General features: G+C 39.1%; 2 long non-coding RNA genes across 5 annotated transcripts; one reads left to right on the top strand and one right to left on the bottom strand.

Annotated features, from left to right (window-relative positions):
- The first annotated feature begins 737 nt into the window (after nt 1-737).
- LOC146364225 (uncharacterized) lies at nt 738-8,426 on the top strand. Of its 2 annotated transcripts, XR_014799079.1 has the most exons (7): nt 738-1,944; nt 2,923-3,127; nt 4,160-4,383; nt 5,458-5,569; nt 6,296-6,453; nt 6,879-6,936; nt 7,886-8,426. It is a non-coding gene; the product is annotated as an uncharacterized LOC146364225 (long non-coding RNA). The 2 variants fall into 2 exon arrangements; XR_014799078.1 differs by having other exon boundaries at nt 5,458-6,453.
- Nucleotides 8,427-10,444: 2,018 nt separating this feature from the next.
- LOC146364226 (uncharacterized) lies at nt 10,445-15,317 on the bottom strand. 3 transcript variants are annotated; one of them, XR_014799073.1, is made up of 5 exons: nt 12,408-15,317; nt 11,761-11,917; nt 11,400-11,508; nt 11,173-11,294; nt 10,445-11,030 (listed from the first exon to the last, which is right to left on the bottom strand). It is a non-coding gene; the product is annotated as an uncharacterized LOC146364226 (long non-coding RNA). The 3 variants fall into 3 exon arrangements; XR_014799072.1 differs by having other exon boundaries at nt 11,173-11,508; nt 11,761-11,912; XR_014799071.1 differs by having other exon boundaries at nt 11,173-11,508.
- Nucleotides 15,318-16,076: the final 759 nt, after the last annotated feature.

Here is a 16,076-nt window from a genome sequence, read left to right on the forward strand (position 1 = left end):
AAACCTATTTTCTGCACATTCCAGCACATAAAATAAAATATTTTTTGTGTTTACACTCAGTCTTTCAAATAGATGCAAGTAAAACACAGCAGAAAGTAAATAAAATCAAAGACTAGCGGTCCTGTTGCTCTATTTTCACCTGTAAAGCAGGAGTTGGGTAGGCGGAGGTTTACCCTGGTGCAGGTGTGGCGCAGCGGTCAGTGGAAGAATCCGCGAGTTTCTCTGTGAATTTCCCATTAAGACGTTGCCCACTCGAAGCTTGTTTAGGGGTTTTTTTCGGTGTAAAAAGAAGTTTTCTTCCCACGCACAACGGACACTAATGTTTTTGTCACTTTTTATGGAATCAAATTCAAAGTAAGGTCAGTACTTCCACGCTTTAAACGCTGCACGCTCATACTCTCTCCTGCACCTGATATATGATCCATTGTTGATCTGCAGACAGCTGTTGTCACGAACGTCGCACTTGCTTACGTCACTGTCATGAGACATTCTTGCAAAAAAAATCACGGTTTTAGTAACGCAGTAAGGCAGCGTTCCTACGGGAAAGTAACGGTAATCTAATTACCGTTTTTGCAATAGTAATCCCTTACTTTACTCGTTACTTGAAAAAAGTAATCAGATTACAGTAACGCATTACAAGTAACGCGTTACTGCCCATCTCTGCTCCAGATTACGAGTCATCTGCTTTAGGCTACGTGTTTGAGAATTATACCACCAGTCAGGTACTTCTGAAGATAATCGACCTCTGTTGGAGTAGCGTTCAGATAGCTGCTCTGCTCTGTGTTGGTACAGGGCATTGAAGATGATAACAGTGGGTGGATTATATTCTTAAACTTAGTTACAGCGCTTTCAGAAAGACATCTACTTTGATAAAGTCTACTCTCCACCGCTGTGTAATCAATTATTGTAAATGTAAATGTTATCAGGAAATGATCAGACAGGAGAGGGTTTTCAGGAAACACTGTTAAATGTTCAGTTTCTATGCCATATGTTAAAACAAGATCTAGAGTGTGATAAAAGTGGTGGGTGGGTTCTTTTACATTTTGAGAGAAACCAATTGAGTCTAATAACAGATTAAATGCCATGTTGAGGCTGTCATTTTTAGCATCTACATGGATGTTAAAATCACCCACAATAATTATTTTATCTGAGCTCAGAACTAAATTAGATATAAAGTCTGAGAAATCAGACAGAAACTCTGTATAAGGCCCAGGTGGACGATAGATGATAACAAGTAAGACTGGTTTCTGAGTTTCACAGCTGGGGTGGACAATGTTAAGCATCAGGCTTTCAAATGAATTAAAAGTCTGTCTTGGTCTTTCATTAATTAATAGGCTGGTGTGAAAAATTGCTGCCACACCGCCCCCTCGGCCTGTGCTTCGAGATTTCTGGTAGTTAGAATGACTCGGGGGTGTTGATTCATTTAAACTAACATAATCATCCTGCTGCAACCAGGTTTCTGTAAGGCAGAGTAAATCAATTTGTTGATCAATTATTAAGTCATGTACTAACAGAGACTTGGATGAGAGAGACCTAATATTTAATAATCCACATTTCACTGTTTTACTCTTTGGTTCAGATGTGGATACTGTATTGTTCTTTCTTTGTAATTGTTTATGTTTAAGTTGTTTGTTGCTGGTTTTTAGTTTGTTTTTTGTCTTTTTGGAAGCTGACACAGTCTCTATGGTGATGGGTTTTTTGGGGGGGTAGCAGGAGGAGAGAAGCTGCAGAGAGGCGTGTAAGACTGCAACTCTGCTTCCTGGTCCCAACTCTGGATAGTCATATTTTGGGGGGTTTAATAAATTTGTCCATATTTCTAGAAATGAGAGCTGCTCCATCCAAAGTGGGATGGATGCCGTCTCTCCTAACAAGACCAGGTTTCCTCCAGAAGGTTTGCCAATTATCTATGGAGCCCACATCGTTTCTGGGACACCACTTCCTCGTGTAAGTGTACATGTTTCTTATAAATATAGTCTATAACTTAATTATTTTCTGTAGCCCACATAATTAAACATTTCAGTTACATAAAACATGAATTTTGATTTAATGTACTGTATAAGTCTGTATAATAAATTAATATATAGCCCAATAAGTATGAAATCCAGAAAGCTACAAAACATGGGGTGGGTCATTTGCAAACACAAGTCTAACCTAAGTTTCACTCTTTTTGTGTTAGAAAAAATCAAATTGTTACATGCTTAAATTGAAATGTGAGAAATCTGCACTGTCATGAATAAAAATTTAAACCTAATTTTTCATGATTTGTTGGGTTAACCCTCTGAGGTCCAAAATATAACTGGCCATTTTTGACTACTTTTAATTTTGCATTTGTATTTCACCTTCAGGTTTTTTCGCCTTGCTTGGTATCATTGTGTTCAGCTCAACCTCACGTCTGAATGTATAGTTATTTTTTCTTTGACTGAGTGACAGAGTGAACATCACGAATGTCACTCCCACTGAGGTTCATCGCTGACAGAGGAAAAGAGTCACAAAGGTGACAGAGCTGTCAGCAGCCTTTCCAGAGCCAGCGTTACATCTAACAGTGACAAGGACTGCAGTGTAAAGACAATTGTTTCATTTTGTAAGAAATCAGGTTGTTTGTGAAACTGTTCCTTTAAAATAGCTTACGGCACTTTCTGTGCAGCAAACTCTGTCATACAGTATAGTGTGCAGATAAACAGGCACGATACACGTTGTGTGTTTGAGATGCTCACATTGGTGAGTGTCCGTCTGATAAGTGAGAAGTTTGCAAAACAATGAGACTCATCAGAATCCAAATACTTTATTAACCCCTAAGTAAAAGACAGAGGGGGAAAGTAATAAAGTTAAAACATGGAGAAAGAAGCAGGAGCAACTGAAACGGGCTGCGTGCACACACAAGAATAAGCGTTAACCCTCATCTGTTTTGTCTGTCTGTGTTAGGAATCTCATTTGTAACCCAGGGACATTGGTGAGCACCTTGTTAACATCAAGAAGAACGGCCGTCATGTTCCCAGCAGCCCAATTGCTGTTATGATCAAGCAGTCAGGGATTGGTGATGTGAGCCGTGTGCGTGTGAGTGGACCGGGGCTGACCGAGGCCAGGACTTTTCAGGCTGCAGAGTTCATCATTGACACTCGTGATGCAGGTATATGCTCAGTGAAAGCATAGATACTGTGATATTTTTCTTTTTAAACATTCAAATAGAATATTTGTCAGTCTCATCTTGTTATATTAGGCTTCATCTGCTTGAGCCTTTCCACTGAAGGACCCAGTTAAGTGGGCATTAACACTGAGGACCAGGAGGATGGCTGGTGACACGATGTGTTGCTTTTTGAGGTCTTTTAGCCTGTTTCACTTTGTCAGACAGGTTCTATTTAACTGATTTCTTGATTCACAAGTCTGCAATTAATCAGGCCTGAGTGTGTCTAGTAACACTGAACTGAGGTTTCCAAAATTGGTTAATCACAGTTAACTCGTGATTTAACAAGGGGGGCAATTTGTTTTTACACAGGACCAGGGAGGTTTGGATAATCTTTCTCCCTAATCTATGAAATCATCATTTAAAAACTGCATTTTGTATTAACTTGGGGGGAAACACCTTTTCACATCACTGTAGACGTGATTACAGAATACCTTTTACATCCTGGATTACAATAGGATATCCATCAACGGCAGATACTGGTCTCCATGACACACAGATACTGGAGTGGTCAGACCTGACCACACTCGCACTGCTTACCCACAAAGTGTCTAGAGAAACAGAAAAAAGCCAGAAAACAAACAAAAAACACAAAGCCAAAGAATGTCATCTGCACACTAGCTTGGACAATAACCGTAGACACAGTGCACCCAGTAATTTTTGAACTTCCAACCAAGTATCAAGAGCAGTACTGTCATTGTACCGGCACTGGCTTCTGTCTCATTGTTCAGACAGCCCATCATTATGCAGAGAAAGGAATCTGTGTCTCTGGACCAAAATGACTGTACGTGTAGTGCTGTAGAAACAATACTGCCCAAAAACCTTGATGTTTCTATATGTGGAAACCTTCAAGTATGCATATCCTCCTGTAAGGGTAAAGTAATGGGACATTTGCACTTTTTGCATGTAAGCCTGTCGGTCTTAACTGGAAGTTGCACTTGAGCTGTCTTGGCATCTTTCCCTTGTTTGACTCACCAGTTTTGCCCTGAGCTGAACCGCTGCCTCCTTCTCTGTTGTGGTACTCAGCGGTGACCAAGATGCTGTAACGTGCATCTGGCTGCAGTGACTCCAGCATCACCTGCTTCTCTCCACCAGGGACCAGCAACTGCAGACAACAAACAACACTATCATCCCAACACAGTCAGAACTCATTTAAACTTTTGGAACTTATGGAATACATGTGGATACAGCAGTGTGTACAGGTAAGACCATTTAAACGGACAGCATTTATAGAATGACTATTAAAAGTCAGCGAGTGTCAGTAATGTTAATGTGCTTATGTTAGTAATACACCGAGTGCTAATATAACAGCTTTAAGATGCATTTGTAGATATTATTACGTGTTTTACCGTCTTTATGGTGCTAGCTTAAAGTTACGGTGTAAACGTTAGCTTATATTGTAGTAAAGCTGTTACTGTTTAAACGATGTTAGCACAGAAATATTAGCTTCTGTCATGACTGATGAAGTTACTAGTTAATAAAGTTTTCAGTAAAGTGTTTAATCGCAGCCACAGATTGACAGCAAATATCTCGATTAGCTTCAGTGCATCTATAATAAATATGTGCAAGTTTCAGTGCTTCGTTTAAACTGTATGATACTTATACTGACCCAGGGTCAGTGTAAAATACAATCCTAGCTGTGTGAACAAAGCCTGGCTCCTTTAATCCTGCATGACAAACCTCAGAATGCAGGTTATTATTACTCTTTCCTGCTGGCACACCTGTCACACCTGAGAGTCAGCTAGAAACTTACAGTGACGTGGACATCATGCAAAGACTGCCAGACTCTGTAATACTGCAAATGATCAGTGACTCATGTTAACACTAAACTTTAAACGGTACCTCTGTGTCTCTGTGTGCTGAACATCTAGGATTGAGTCAGGCTGCATTGACTGTGGGACTTTAATGTGTTAAAAGCAGGTTGAAGACGGCTCAGAAACATTTGAAGATTAAAATTTAGCATTATGGCTGCTGGTGGTTTGTAAAGCCTCTACTCAGCTGTATTTTTGTTACTAATTTATGTTTGTTGTTGTTTAACACAGATTTCAGAAGAGCAAATATGCTTAATAGTTTAACTAGATTTCATTTGTCAGTGTGGGTCTGCTGAGTCACCTGAAGAACTCATTTCATTCATTCTCCACATGATGTTCATTTACAGAAATGTTTCACAGGAACTGATTTCTCCCAAAGGGTGAACTAGTGTGTTTCCATAGATTACCTCTGTATGAATGTACTTCTTAAATGAAGGCAAGTGTTTGTCCTTTTTTGTTCCTCAGGTACAGTACGTGATATCAAGGGCAGGCGGTCAACACTGGGGGTAGACAAGAAGCAGACGTACTTCCAAGAGGGAGCTGCAGTGAGGACACAGCCAGGTCACTGAGGTCAGAGGTCAGAATCTGAAACAGCTCAGGTTTGGATTTTAGGTGTTATAAAAAATCAAAATGTATTTATAAAGAAACCTTTAAATAATAGTCATAATTATGATTATTATAAGAAATATCAAACATTTAAGTGGATTTTCTGTTACACATATTGTGTTAGCCCTGCAATAAACTGGCAGCCTGTCTTTGTCCTGTATCAGCTGGGATAGGCTTCATCCTCCCGCAACCCTGAATTGGATACATTGTATTCCAATTATGTAATCTGATCATTTACAAACTCAAGGTATCTAATCAAAATGTAAGTAATAATTATAAAATGGGAAAGCAGAAATAAGTGTGACATGAATGTAAATGTGTGAGCTGACATAGAGGACAGCTAAATGTAGTCTGAAAAACCTTTGTTGTCAAGTTTGCAGGTATATCAGCACGAGACATTCTTACATAGAAGAGACTGTTAAAGTCTCTAACTCAGTGAAGCATTATTGGTCCCGTCTGTTTGGATAAATATAGTAAGTTGATGTATGTCCATTTATTGACACATTTTCTTAAGTGCTTATCCAGTTCAGGATCACAGTGGAGCTGCAGCTGGATATGTTCACTAAATAAACCTTACAAAAGTTAACAATAAACCTGCATCCATGTACGTTGTTGTCCACAGGATGAGAAAATCAAACTGGAAGACTGTGGAACATGTTAATAAATGTTTGTGTGTTTATGCCTGTGTCTTTCACAGGAGGCGCTGGAAGGTTTCCCTAATAGTTCCTGGTGAATCAAAGCAGAACCATAAAGGTTGCTGGATTGCATGATGGCCTTACCCCTGAGCAGTCATCCTGTTAAAGGAGGAACCACTTAGAAGCTGTTTTCAAAGTAGCTGAGCAGATTTCATCTCAAGTAAGCAATTAACTGTTTGTTTGTTTGTTCTGCCACTTAAAGAGCATTTAAGGACATCTTTTGAGTGTCCAGTTGAATTAATTCTACTGGCTCTCATGGTCATTTGTTATTATAGACATATTTTTCATGTTCATCCAGCTATTTAGTAAATTCTATCTATTTAGTAATATCCGTCAGCTATAAAATGTAATATAAATATAAAAATATGTAAATATCTCCTGTCCTTTATGTTTTAATGATGTAAGTCTCTAATCGTGTTACATTAGCATTCCTCACATATCAATGAGATGCTGTACAGTACAATCCTACTGACACAGCAGAGGGATAACGACGGCTATTCAACATCGTTACACGACACATTCGAGCTGCATGACGCAGACAAAGTGACTAAATCATCTTTTTGTGGTTTATTGTCTTCAAACCAGCAGACAAAGCCGATTGCAGAAGATGTCAGAGAAGAACTTCAGGCCGTGTACTGAAAAGGTATTTTTTTCTTGCTATCAAAAGACATTTGGAGTGGCAGCTTCTACAACTGGTTGTGCTAAAGTAAAGCTTGCAGTCTAAGAAATCACAGTGTTGATATTCAGCACAAAGAGAAAAGCTCACTTGTTTGAATTTATTTACAATCATAGCTTTATAAATTCTGACTGTAAACAGCTTTTACAGCTTTGATATTGTTTGACACTCGATATCAGGTGATAGGGTTTAATTTAAAGGTTTCTGTGTCCCAATGAGCCATTTACACTGATCAGTGTCAGTTTAACTGTAACACATTCATTATTTAGATTCAACAAAGAAATAACTGAATGTAAAAAATGGCAGCCCTCAGGCCAGGTTTAGAGAGATATATGCATGCATTATGAAATTTATGTATCCCAGATAATTGTTATTCATCTAGTCATGGCAGACCTACCTCTTCCTCCCAAGTTAACTGCAACCCAAAAGAACTAGTGGGGCTATTTACACACTCACAACCAGTGTGGGGTAAAAAGAGCCACCAAAAAGCTGTCAGCAACAGATGTGCTAGAAGAGTTAGAAACTCTACTTATGGAGAAACTTTCTAAGTCTAACAGGGGACAGGTACTCCTGCCCAAATAACATGATATAACCCCACGTACAGCCCAGCCATAAAATGAACCAAGTCATTTAGTTAAAGACAGCATGGGACCAAATGCATGTAACCAGCCTGCATCAACCTGACATTTCTTCCTCCTGAATTAAATGAATGAATGGATGAAAGTTAAATGACTACAAACCTAAAGCCACTAGTTCCCACACTGGAGCTCCCTGACACTGTGTGTTAACCGTATTTAGCTTGTATCAACAGTTGTAACAGGCTAAGCCACCTGAGACACTGCATTGAATGATTGTTCCTGTCTTAATGATTTCAGCTGACTGGTTTCAGCTCAGATGTTCTGCTTTTTCCTTTCAGTAGATCAAAGCAGCTCGTGCTCCTTCTGCTTCCATTTTAGAAGAAGAAGAAGAAGGCGAAGGCTTCAGCGAAGTGGCGTTCATGGTCTCAGTGAACAGTCACGGTCACACACTGCATGTGGTTTTAAAAGCAACATGTCTGTTCACCACAACAATGGAGATGTGTAATATTAGTGCAGCTACGGTTTGTTTTTGAACATCAGTTCTGTTTTCTACTTTGATCACTTAGACCAAAAAAGTGTTGTTTTCAGATTCTTTCTTTTACATCTATAAACCACCTGTTCATTTTTTTTATTACAATTAGTTTCACATAAATGTTAGTTTTTCCTTTATGATCTTTTAATGCTTACACTACACTGTACATGTCTACATTAGAGACATTTCTGTTACCTGTTTCTGTTGACTCAGAGTTGTGAAATGTTCTTTTATTTGATACACAATATGAAGTTCATAATTTTCTTACAAATAAAACTCTAATGACAAACATGAACAGCTGTGCTTATTTCTGAGACATAAGTTTTTGAATGTGTTGATATTTAGACAGTGTGCATCTGTATGCTGAAACTGTAATGGTGAACCTGAGGTGATGGTCAACAGAAGGCAAATATATATCAATATAAAACAATATTGAAGTAATGTCTTTACCCCCTGCAGCGTGTGGACGCTGTGCACGCAATCACCTTATTCACTGTAGTAAACATGCACCGCTAGCTCACGTGACTGACTGTCTCCATGGTTACATCGTATATTATTAGCTATGTAAACAGCTTCCAAAGATACCGCCATAGCTCTCTGCAGCTGTAACACTTAAACACTTTGCAAATCATTTCATGTTTTTGATAGTTATGAAGACAGAATATGTTTTTAAGGTCATGCTAGGCGGTTGCTATGGTGGTTGCTGTGGACTTGGGTGGACCGCGTCCGATTCCTGTTATTAGCTGTCCGCCGTAGGAAGGCTGCGTTCCATTTACAAGTAGTGACAGTCTGCCGCAACTCGAACTCAAACCCCGCTTTGTTCTTTAATTATAGGCCTTTTATAGCCGTTCATGACACGCACACACACACATAAAGCACTTTGCCTCACCATGAGAATGCAACTTTACCTAACCTAACCTTTAAAGTATCTGATATAGGATAGATAGAAAAATGAAGCAACCAGAGATTTAATGATGAATACTCTGGGTTCTGTAGTTCACGTTTTACAGTCCTGAATGACTCTTTGCATATAATTTATTGAAGAGGAGTTTAGAATGCACTTTACATTTAGACTGTTGCTGTCTAATTTTTTACATTGTTGCCGTGTTATGTCATGAATAAGGTTCACCTGCTGGGGGTTTGATGGATCAGCTGGACAATACAGTCAAAGACAGACTTCATTCATCATATGCAAGAATCCTAGTTGGATTTTTGTTGTCACTCATGTTTTTGAACCAAATATTGAAAACAATTCTGACAGACTGGATACCTGGTCAGGGTGTACATTACCTTGTACTCAAGCATCCCAGGACAGAGCCCTGCCCCACCATGAGCCTGGGTGGATACGTGGTTATAATATAAAAGGACCAATACTGAATATGAATATTTCATGAAAATTGAATTATAATATAAATTAGTAATGAGGCTTTCTCTGCGCCCTTATCTACCCCATACTCAAAGAGCTGCGGGCAGAGAGGGTGACAGGAGAGGATGGCACTGAAGAGAAGATGCTCGGTTTCTGGAGTCTCCTGGTCCTGTCAGTATTAGTAGGATGCATCTGCTGTGTCTTCTCGTGGATGCTCACCTACCTTGACTCGTTCCAGCCTGGTATGGATTTCCCAACACTGCGGACAGTGGCCCACGTCAGAGACGTTTAATATTGATTACATATGTCTGAATTGCTAACCCTAACCCTAGCTCAACAGACCACAATGCCCTGGACTGTCAGTATTATTACATGCTGTGAACATAAGTAGCTTTGATCACAGTTTATGTTGTAAAAGAGAAGGAATATTGGAAAAAAAGATCAACATTGTGATATTATTTCTTCCAAACTGACCAGAAACATGCTTGTCAGACTCTCACAGCAAAGGATCAGACTCACTGTGCATGACAGCTCAGGCCAATGATGTCTGTTAGATTGTCAGTTGTTTAGTGTGCTTCTGTACGGTTAGGGTCACCATCTCTATTTCGGAATAATTAATATGCGGAAAACACTAAAAGTTGATTGTCTTCCAGTATTCTAGCATAATTAAAAAACTTTGACTTTGTAAGTACATATTATTAGTCCTAATGCCAGTATGATTCTTCATAACTCCTGCTTTGAAATACTGAACTTTATTTGACTTTATTTGAAAATTTACCTGATGAAAGATAATTTACAGTGGCAGTCTGTCAGGATAATTCTGACTATAAGATCACTGTATTAATCTGAATCCTTCTGAAATGTGCTGTGGATGAATGCTGATGCAACTCACTGTGTGAAAACTGTTAATAAAATGAATCTGTGACACATGCAACACATTCACAGAGGAAGAGGACACAAAGGGAGGACACGCAGAGGCTGTGTTGAAGTCAGAAATCCAAATCTTTAGTCAAAAACAGGCAGCGGTAACAAACAGGAAGACAAGCAGTCCATCAAACAGTCTACAGGGTCAAACATACAGAGAATTCAAACAGCCGTAAAAAATAACTGGACACTGAAAAACTTAAAGCAATGTGTGACGCAATAAAAGGAAGCAGCGCAGTATATTCACTGAATTATCATCAATTACGAAAGAGAAAAACGACGATTTCTAAGGATTATTTTCTTAAATGCAGTTAGAGTGTGGCTGGTAAAGATGGAAACATACAGAATGTAAACTGTGTGAGTTTGGTGAACTTTGTTAGTAACAAATGAGGTAAAAAACAACAACCCCAAAACAGACAAAACACAGAAAGAGGCTCTCAGTATTCATTAATAATTAGAAAGAAAAATTGTGGTCGTGGATTTTTACAGTCTTAGTTCCGCTCGCTGTCATCATTATAATCATCATGATCAATGGCGAGGTCCTTAGGTGGGTGGGGCTGTCTCTGGTGATGTCACCATGAAGGAACAGCATCTGGCACGTGTTGCTGAAACATCCCAGTACACTGGTGTAGTTTCCTCTCCAGCTGTTGGACATTTGACACTTGAACATTAAGGGGAAGAAGAAGAAACAGTGTTAGGTCAGGTGACCACATGGTTTCTAAAGTAACTGACAGGAAGTAACCAGGCCGTTAGAAATGGATGGCATGTGTTTAGAGTTACTGGAGTTGGGTAACTCTACTTACCAAAAGCAGAAGCACACAGATGACAGATCAGATGCTGAATGTTGCAGGAACATGCTCATGTGTGGTGGTCATTCAGTGCTGCTCCGGCAGGTTAGACAGTCCAAGACTGATATCCTGCCCATCTGAGAGTTTGAAAACACACATGCAAAGATTTATTTTGTATTACAGTCAAAGTTGGATGTTCATTTTTGTCCTTTAAAAATGTTTGTGTATTTGAAAGCACTAACATTTAAGGATGACTTGGATTGTCTCCTTTAAAGGGGAGACAAGTGTATCCACTGATCTACGTCACTTAAACTGGATGATGACTCCTCTCTCCCTCACTCAGAAACACTCCTAATATAACCAAGCAAATAAATAATATTGAAGATTTACTTACATCATTACAAAAACATCAAAAACATCTCCCTTTGATTCTATTTCTCCATTCCTGCTGAACATCAGGCAACAAATATCTCAATAAATCACAGTAAAATGTAAAGCACATATTTTCTCTGCTTTGTCTAACCTCTGCAGAGCCTCTGTCAAGAAAAACATATCTGTAAGCATAAAACAAATATACATTTCATAACACGTCACTGGACAAACCTCGGTCAGTTGATTTCCTCTGTGCAGTGCAGACGAACATCAGTCAGCAAGTCAAGGTGGTGAGATGGACTGGTGTCCTTTGTGACTCTGCTGGTTCTTCTGAGGAAACACCACCGTCTCTCCACACCGTCACCATCTGTGAGCACAAACTGCTGCTCTGCCAGCATGTAGGAAATCAGATATCACACACACAGGGGTGAAGAAACATTAGAGCTCAACTTTGGATACTTTAGATCTAAACAGATCAAAGTAGCTCTTAGTTTCAACAATCAGTGAGCAGACAAACAATGATACCATACTGATTCTGTATGAATACAATATGGTATTTTCAATACAGGTGTCAAATTAGTTTATTAAAACTAATACAGATATATGTATATATATTTTTTGATAAATTAGTTTGCTAAATTATAAGAATATATTTTTATTTTTTTTTCATTTAACAATTGCAACTGAAAGAAATTAAATATTGAACAAAAATATATTGTCACATTCTGAGCATGCTCAGCACGCTGACAGACTTGAAGTTGCTACAGATTTTAAGAAGTGATAATTATAGGGAAAAAACTTCTCTTTTTCATCCGTTTAATCAAACATTTGATGCCTCAGCTGTCTCAGTCCTATAGCGTTCTGCAACTACAACTAACCTGAAGCTTGGATTTGGCTGCAGGTGCCCCTGTACATCCTTCTCAGCAGCACACATGTGGGTACCATTTAATCCCACTTCTTCCTGAGCTTTGCTTCATCACAAGACCAAAGGTGGCATCCCGTGTCACAGTCTTATCATCATCCAGAAGAAACATTTGAAGAAACATCATGGAGAAGAAACATTTACACGCCTCCTGGTTTTGTTTTCTGATCCTGCAAAAAGACTGAGGACAACGAAGCCCAGAGAACACGAGATACACAACATCCAACATTCAGACTCAACAGCCTCCATAAATGAAGAGCACCAGGTTGGTTCAGTTATAGTAGATATAAGCATACTTCACATTACTGGGTATGAATAATAATGAGGGGGCAAACTTTGAAGATGCAGAGCATGATGTCCCATCATCAGACTGCAAACAAACATCCACCAGGCTTCTTTGTTGCCAAAATTGATGATTCTCCTATCAGGGATCAGTAGCGTGTATTAACCTGTGGTATAAGCAGCAGTCACTGAAATATTACTGTTTCAGATAAGAAATCTAGGACATAAAAGCCAGGGTGGGAGGGATCTCTGCAAACTGACTTACCTCTGCAAGTGTGAAGCTCAACAAAAATCTGACTCTCCAGTCACAGACAAACAAAAAACTCCAGCTGGGAGATAGAAAACGCTGTCTGGGTCTTGCTGGATGTTGCTGGTCAGAGTCCACACATTAGCAGAGTGCTTCTTGGTCCCACTGACCCATGTGGACAGCGACTGTGGAGAACTGTTCTGGAAAACAGAGAAGAGAATTAAAATAACAAAAAGCCAAACAGGATTTCCACAAAGACTCTCTTGGAATCAGCAATCAAAAAATCACTGGTTCATATTTCAATTAAATATGAACAGGTTCCTTAAATGTACGCAGTTCAGATCTGATTTAATTTAATTTCCTTCACACAGCACATTTGTCCAGGCTGACAGGTAAACATAGAATTAATCTCAGGTAACATGACTCATAGTAGAGATTCAGTAAGAAAGATTGCTAGCTCTAATATTATTACCACACAATCCAAGGACACACCAACAGCTCAGATTTGTAGAACTATTTAAACAAATGTCTTCTGAATATTCAATTCAGGTTCACAGTGGGAGGGTGGGGGGTGTCGTGGAATTTTTTAAATAAAGTCTGCAACACAGAAAGAGCTGTGATCAAGCTATTTATTACTGCGCCAACACACATCAAACATCACAGTTCAGTCATGTCAGCGCTGCCACAGAAGTTGTGCTCCTACTCCTTTATGCATTCCAAGGAAGAGGGAGGAAGTTACAAACTGATCCTACCACACTTCACGTGTCTCGCTATGAAACCTAACGGATCAATGGTTATGCTGTTTTGTGCCCTTGGCCTTATCAGCACCTGTAAAGGGAGTTGTTTTCTCAAACTGCTGACGCTGAAGTAAGTTCATCTAGTTTTAGAAACTTTCACTGAACAGTCTATAACAGTGTCACAACTAAGCATATGCATAAGCACTTAAATACTTTAAATGAGAATAACAGAAAATTTCTTTTACAGAGGCTAGAGCCTGTCCCAGTAGTCATAGGTAGAGCACACCTGGACAGGTCACCAGTCTGTCAGAGGACAAACACAGAGACAGACATCAGAGTAACAAATCTATTTAAAATTAATGTAAGTTTGCTGCAGCTGTATGTATGAACATGTGTTTCTGTGCTCACAGTCCACCTCTCAGGAACCTGCAGTTCATTTTTAGTCTACTTTAAACAGACCTCACAAAAGGCTGATGTGGCTGGATCAGTAGTCTGATTTAAGTACGATACCTTTGGCCAGGGATTAATCTGGTACATCGCTTCACTGCAGTCTTACATATTTTCCCCACACCTGAATGAAAAAAATACTGATATATACAAATAACAGCTTCAGCTGATGCAGCCTGACTCAATCCTAAATGTTCAGCACACACAGAGAGACACAGAGATACCGTTTAAAGTTTAGTGTTAACATGAGTCACTGATCATTTGCAGTATTACAGAGTCTGGCAGTCTTTGCATGATGTCCACGTCACTGTAAGTTTCTAGCTGACTCTCAGGTGTGACAGGTGTGCCAGCAGGAAAGAGTAATAATAACCTGCATTCTGAGGTTTGTCATGCAGGATTAAAGGAGCCAGGCTTTGTTCACACAGCTAGGATTGTATTTTACACTGACCCTGGATCAGTATAAGTATCATACAGTTTAAACGAAGCACTGAAACTTGCACATATTTATTATAGATGCACTGAAGCTAATCGAGATATTTGCTGTCAATCTGTGGCTGCGATTAAACACTTTACTGAAAACTTTATTAACTAGTAACTTCATCAGTCATGACAGAAGCGAATATTTCTGTGCTAACATCGTTTAAACAGTAACAGCTTTACTACAATATAAGCTAACGTTTACACTGTAACTTTAAGCTAGCACCATAAAGACGGTAAAACACGTAATAATATCTACAAATGCATCTTAAAGCTGTTATATTAGCACTCGGTGTATTACTAACATAACCACATTAACATTACTGACACTCGCTGACTTTTAATAGTCATTCTATAAATACAATGTGATTTCGGAAATATATAAATATACGGACAACAGGCTCTTCCGCGGCAATCTCTTGTCGTCAATAAGCAACGTTAAGGGAGCTCTATAGTATTCAATGAGAGGACCCTGCACGTCAATAAGTGAAGCAGAGGGAGCCTGACCATGCGTCACACGTTTGACGAGTTGGGAGTGAGAACGTGTTGGTTGGTAAAATGTTTAGGATGAGATGGAGATATAACACTCATGCACCCTGAAAATTATGAAGGTCTAAATATGTATCAAAGGGACTCACTGAACATCAGTGGATTTCTATGGGGCAAACGTACTTAAAGCAGCCACTGTGACCATTGCTACAGAGCAAAATGAAGAATACTGATGGGGACTATGAGGGTTTGTAGTTAAATTCCTGCTCTTACCGGATCAGTGAGTGTCTGTTTCAAGACTATTAACATACTTCTACATCACTATGGAACACCAGCATTTCTGCAGAGGACAGAACCACCTGCTTTAAACTACCATGATGCTCTGTGCTATGTTGTCATGGCAATATGAATTCAAATAAATACATAAGTCGAAAAATGCACATTTGAAGGAGGACAAGAAGACAGGCAACTGGAAGAGCTTTTGAAACAGGAAAACTTTTTTGGATTTCTCTTAATTTACCTGGAAATTTTGCTAATACAAGTCAAGGAGGAAACAAGGAGGCAGGTTGGATTATATTTGAGGACAGGACGCATGAAGGAGAAGCATGAGGAGAGAGAAAACAGCAGAGCGACGGTGAAAAGCTAATCATGGATCAAGTCGAAGAAGCAAGCATCAAAACTGTGAGTAAACATAACACACAAAAAGTTAAAAATGACTGTGCTGATTAAGGAAACATTACATTTGGTTAGTTTGGGGTCTCGAGCTTCAGGTTTGTGGGTTCAGTTGCTCTCAAAATTGAGGAAAGACAAAAAATGTTTCTTTTGAAAGGTTGTTGGAGGATTCTTACTGTAAGAAATATCTGGGTGTGCATCTGCTTTTATTTAAAAAAAAAAAAAAAAAGTTGAATTTTATTTAGTCACATTGAAAAGGGAAAATTGGAGGATC

This window comes from Perissodus microlepis, chromosome 20 (genome assembly GCF_051167445.1).
Source record: "Perissodus microlepis isolate ML-2025 ecotype Zambia chromosome 20, ASM5116744v1, whole genome shotgun sequence".
Taxonomy (NCBI): domain Eukaryota; kingdom Metazoa; phylum Chordata; class Actinopteri; order Cichliformes; family Cichlidae; genus Perissodus; species Perissodus microlepis.